Below are 5,611 nucleotides of genomic sequence, written 5' to 3' on the forward strand. Positions count from 1 at the left end.
CCCCCAAAGCCGGCCCGCTAAAGCCGCTCTGGGTCGGGCTCTTCGCTGCCCCGTGGCCCGGGGTGAGCTGCCAGCCGCGGGTGCTGCGGGGGCTCCCAGTGCCACGCACAGGACCGCAGCCAGGGCTGCCGGCCCGGGCGAGCTGCCTGTCAGCCAAGCATGTGGGAGAGTTAGTAAACAAAAGCGTCCGCCTGCACTACCCCGACAGCGCAGCCAGCAGAGGAGGAGCTCTGCTGTCTTTGTTTGAACTGGAAGAGCAACAAGTTGTAAAGGGGGGGAGAGCCGTTCAGCCATTTAATTTTGAAAACAAAACAGAAAAAAAACCCAACCCGAAAACTTAACCCGAGGACGGAATAGTTCAGCCAGTGGTTCTCCACAGCCTGACCCTGGGACAGGCCTTGGCATTTGGATCTGTTAAGGGATTCTTTCTTGTTTGTCAGGAAAACTGAGTGCTGAGCCACATGTTAGTGTCCAAGGCACTGTTCCCCATGGAGTGTTTTGTTGTCATGCCCAATCCCTTCCCTCCCAGCCCCGCATGGAGGATTTCCTTTGGCTTTTGGCACGGATCTCCTATGCAGAAGCCCCTCTGTCCTGTGCAATGATTCCTCCCAGCCTGTTGCTGAAGAAGCAAACAGTCTGCCCCTGGAGACACGTGAACTGGTTCACAATGTGTTGTGGTTTGGAAGGGGCAGTCTCTGAGACATGGAAAACTGGGCTGTCGTTTATCTTGCTGTGAAACTAATCCCTGATTTGGATGTCCCATTCCAGCTTGTCTCAAACATTTGGTCAAAACCAACTTTCCAGAGTGGTGTCTTGAATCAGATTTAGAATACCACAAAGTTAGTCACACCAGTGTGGTCTTGTGAAGTCCTGAGAGAGAGCAAGCCTGGTTTTCAACAAGCTGCACCTCTTTTCAGAGCCTACAAAACATCTTATCTGTGAACATGTGAAAAGAAAACGTACGTGCCCTTTCAGTGGGAGTTAGGAAAGGCTTTCAGCTAGCTCAAGAGTTGCCCTCTCACGGCTCTTGAGTTCTGCGAGACTCTCCAGCAGTTCAAGTATGGCTCCCATCCTGCTGCCGCAGCAGCAAGGCTGTGTTGACACAAAGGCCGCTAGTTAAAGTACATCTCTGGCTGAGAGAAGAACTGAGCAGGCAATAACTGCTGAGGCTGACGTCACTGAGTTGTCATTGGACTCAGCCGCACGCACGGTCTAACCCCATCCCACACTGGGAACCCTGGAGAGTCACTGTTATCTCTTCCCTGGGCTCCCGGAGCTATGTGGTATTTATTCTGTGGTTCTTGGCTATACAAAAGATTTTTGGGTATGCATCTCGTAAGAATAAGAAAGTTGGCCGCACCTATGCTTGCTTTTGGCATGTACACCATTTTCAGGGTTTCATTTCCTATTAATATATTAAACAGAATACAGTAGTTTAAAACCTGGCTTTTTCATCCTTAGAACAGTGCTAGAGCAATAACGCAACATTCCCTAGCACTCTGCGGCTTTCATCTCCTTAAGATGCCGAATTTATTATAGGAAGGACTTGAGCAATGCTCTGCGTTCCTAAGTAGCAGAGCCTGCTACAGGTTGATCCAGTTTGCAAAGGGCTCTGCAGAATGACATGCGAGACCCATCTATGTTTTCTCGAGCTCTTTAGTACCTCTTGCCTTCTGAAGCTGTGTAGCTTCTGGCAATGTTCCCTCTGTTGTGCTTTTCTCACCCTGCCCCTGGAAACCAAAGGTAGAGCCAAGCCAAGCTTTCTGCAGGAGAACCCAGTACCTGCCACCTCCTTCTCGGTTTGGAGCAAGTGTGCCTTTGCCTTGGGATCTGTGAACTGTTTGCTGTAGCCCAGCCTGTGGCTGAGCTTAAAGAGTGCACTCTGAGGTTACGGAGAACAGAGCTGAGCTTAGGGGATCTGCTGGTCGGTTGGCTGGGATGCGCTGCCTGCGCCCCACGTGTCCAGGCCGTGGCAACAAGTGCTTGGGCTCTGCTTTAGGTCCTGAGTGCACTTGAGCTCCCTCGCCTTGAGAAGGGGCTTCAGCCTGTGCTGAAAAAAACACAACATGATGCGCTGCTAGATGGGATGGGAGTAGGCAACCAGGGACGGCGATGGCAGCAGCGTAAAGCCGCCCCATACGAGCACGGGGTTATACAAGAGTGGGGTGGATGACACTGTATGTCAGTATTACACCCCTTCGGTTTGACTTGCTCCATTGAGACACTGGAATGCTGCGGCTTTTTCCAAATAAAATAAGTCTTTCTAAGCAGGCTGCAGCTTTGAGGGGACTGCTTTTATCGCATCTCTTCTTCATGGTGATAAGATCACTTCACAGGGGATAAAATTGTCTCTTTAAGAGCCAAGGAGTGGTAGCCTTGAACAGTTCTGGGCTTGGGTCCAAGCAGAGCCACTGACTTGCTGTATGACCTCAGACAAGTCTCTTGACCTCCTTGTGCTTCAGTCAACCCATCTGGAAAGCTTGGTTTAAAAAAAGCTGAGCCTCAATGAGAACCAGATGCTGAATCAGAGCTGAGCTTTCTTGAGTAAATAAGTGCATTACAAACAACAACAAAGCCCCTTTCCAACACATCAGGAATCCTGCAGTTGATTTAGATATGCTGACCATGCTCAAAAAGCCTCCGTGGATCTAGCTATAGAAAACTTTGTTTCTCTAAATTCCCCAATTGGTTCAGCAAGTAATTCTCTCACCGTCACTGCAATGGGCTCGAGCAGCCTGTGGAGCCCGAATGCCTGCATCCACACCGGCTGTGGACAGACAGCTAGGCACGTACCTGTTTGCTTCAAGTTAATGACACTGAAAATGTCCAGGAGGAAATGTTGTTTTCCTTTGAAAGTGAAACTTGTTACGTTTTGCATATTTTTTCCCCTCTGTCTCCCATGAGAGTTATTGAGGCCTCCTCTGAGACGCTTCTGCTTATGCAACAGGGAGCCCATGTCTCTTGTTGGAAACTTACCGGCATGAAAAAGTGGGCGCACAGTGCTACGTGTGCATCATTTATCCCAAATTCCATCAGGCTTTTCTCCATTATTTGTTGAAGACACTCAGGGAATTTTTTAACAGTTGCTTTTTTAAATTGTAATTGTTTGCAGGAAACTGTCCTTCATGATGACTTTACATTTTAGGAAAAATGTTCAGAAAAGCCTCCTAATAATGCAATGCAGAGACTCTCAAACTGTCCAGCAGCTGAGCCTGTAGCACCAGCAACTCCATACTTTACTTGTACCTGCAGTCTCTTTGAGACTTGGGGTGAGTGCTTTCATTCATTTGTTTCCTGAGTCGGTACGTTTCAGGATCTTCTCTGCTGGCTGGTGCTTGCTGGTCCCTGCTGCTGCTGTGCAAAGCAGTGGATCTCCTCTTCAGCTCTGCTGCCTGTGGGTTGCCCGTTGGTGCAAGACTTGAATTTCCAGCTGAGGATGCAGGAGCATGGTGAGGGAAGAGTACCAGGTGGAGAACTCCTAAAGTGGGTGAGCCCGGTTCAGAGGGCAGGGGCTAGGGTGGGTATGAGGTTGGGAAGATTGAGATGTAAAGCAAAGTTCTTGCAGGGCTATGGAATTGGGATCCTAGGCCTGAGGAAAAGAGGGTGCCGTAGTGAGGGAAGAGGAGTTCCCACAGTCAGTGGAGTCAGGAACTTGATAAGAGGAAGTGGAGACAGATTTTTTTCTTTTTCTGCTTAATGTTGTTAGATTTTTTTTCCATTTTGACATGACAATGAAGGAAGAGGTGGGCTTGGAAGTGCACCTTCCGCTATGCATACAAATGACACAGCAACCTGTTGCCCCTTGCCTAGCACCTGTTCTGAAATCCTGCTGCCTGCGGAGCTCATTACTTGACATTTAGGTTAACAGAAACTTGCTGGACCCTTTCACATCTGATCTGAAATTATATTCTTTGGTATGTTAAGAAAAGAAACTGAGAACAAGAACATAGTTATGCCACTGTATAAATCCATGTTTCTCCCGTATCTTGAATGTTACATACAGTTCTGGTTTCCTTCTTCCAAAAATGATGCAGCAGAACTGGAAAAGGTTCAGGGAAAGGCGAGAAAGATGATGAAACTTGCGTATGAAAAAAGAAAAAATGGGCTAGGACTGCTAAGCCTAAAGAAGACACAAAGCAAGGGGGTAGCAATGTTAAACAGAAATCAAAAGTGACATGAAGGAGATGGATAGACTAATTTATCACAGTACAAGAACTAGGCAAAATCAAGTCAAGCTAGTAGGAGCCAGCTCAAAGTAAATGAGGTAGTTTTTCATGCAGTAGGTAGCTCTGTGGAACTCCTCGTCAAGTAGTATCGTGCATCCCAGTGCTTTATCTGGGTTCAAGGGGAATCGGGACAAGTTTATGGCCATTGAAAGAGACATTAAATAAAGAGAAACCAGATCTGTCTCAGGAAGTCCTAAGCTCAAACTAGTTAGATGCTGAAAGAGTATTAGGGGGAGCTATTGCATGTACTTGCCCTCGTTGCTTTTCCTCAGGCAGCCACAAAAGGCTGCTGTTGGAGGCTGGGCTATGCAAACTCTTGATGAGACAGTCACATACAACAGTTGTATATCAGTTTAATAAAACCCACAAAACTCTTGCAGCAGCCTAATCTATCCTTCTTCTTTATGCTTTCAGCTGACAAAAGATTTAAATATGTTACCGTTTTGTTCCTGCTTAAAATAGGGGATAATGTTAAAAAGCAAAACTTCCTGCCTAGCTCTGCTAGAGGAAGTGGGCAGGGGAGAAGGGAGCCCGGTGGCAGGAGAGCACTGCGAGCTCTGTGCAACGGCCCGCCGTGAATCCTTCACCCCGCCGGGTGTCTTAAGTGTCTTAAGGCAGTGGGGCTACAACCTCAAAATATCGAGAGTGCCCACAGTGAAGAACATGAAATAATTCTTTGGGACAGTACAAGTGAATTGTTTTACAGGATTTCTAACATCACCTGCAGTGTCGGTGTATGATTTAAATAGCGTTCAGTGCTGCTGCTTCTCCTGTACAACCCCAGTGGTCTCTGCAGGCTCTTCTGCATTTCCTTGGCTTTCGCAGCACCACGCTGGCTGTGAGTGGTGACGTGCTTCTGCTAGTAGCAGTGTGACAGCTGAGAAATTATTTTTCAATTAAGAAATAATTGCGGTAGTATCCCACTTCTTTTTTAGTGTGGGAGACTAGGAAATGCAGGTTATAACTTGCCTGAGATCATGCAGGGATTGCTGATTGGCACCCAGTTGTTCTGCCTCCAGTCCTCCACTTAGGTTGGTTGATCTTATTAAGATACTGCCATCTCTGAGGGGGATGATGAGATGTTTGGACTGATTATTTATGGTGAGCAGTGTGCATGTTTGTATTTTACTCAATGAAATTTTATGGTGGAAAGGCAGAAAAGCAAGTGACCAACTGCAGAGTCCTCCTTTGTTTCAAGCCATTGAGGAGGAATGTCCCGCTAGCCTTTTATAGTCTCTGTTTGGGATTTTTTTTTGTTTCTTCTTGGTAGCTACCCTCGCCAATGGCAAAGGAATCTTTCTGAGGACTGTACCACAGCAGAAAGAATAGCGATCTAAAAATAAAAGCAGTGAGGCAACTTCTACTAACCCCGATTAGGTTTTTCC

This window comes from Fulmarus glacialis, unplaced genomic scaffold, assembly GCF_000690835.1.
Source record: "Fulmarus glacialis isolate BGI_N327 unplaced genomic scaffold, ASM69083v1 scaffold33271, whole genome shotgun sequence".
NCBI lineage: Eukaryota > Metazoa > Chordata > Aves > Procellariiformes > Procellariidae > Fulmarus > Fulmarus glacialis.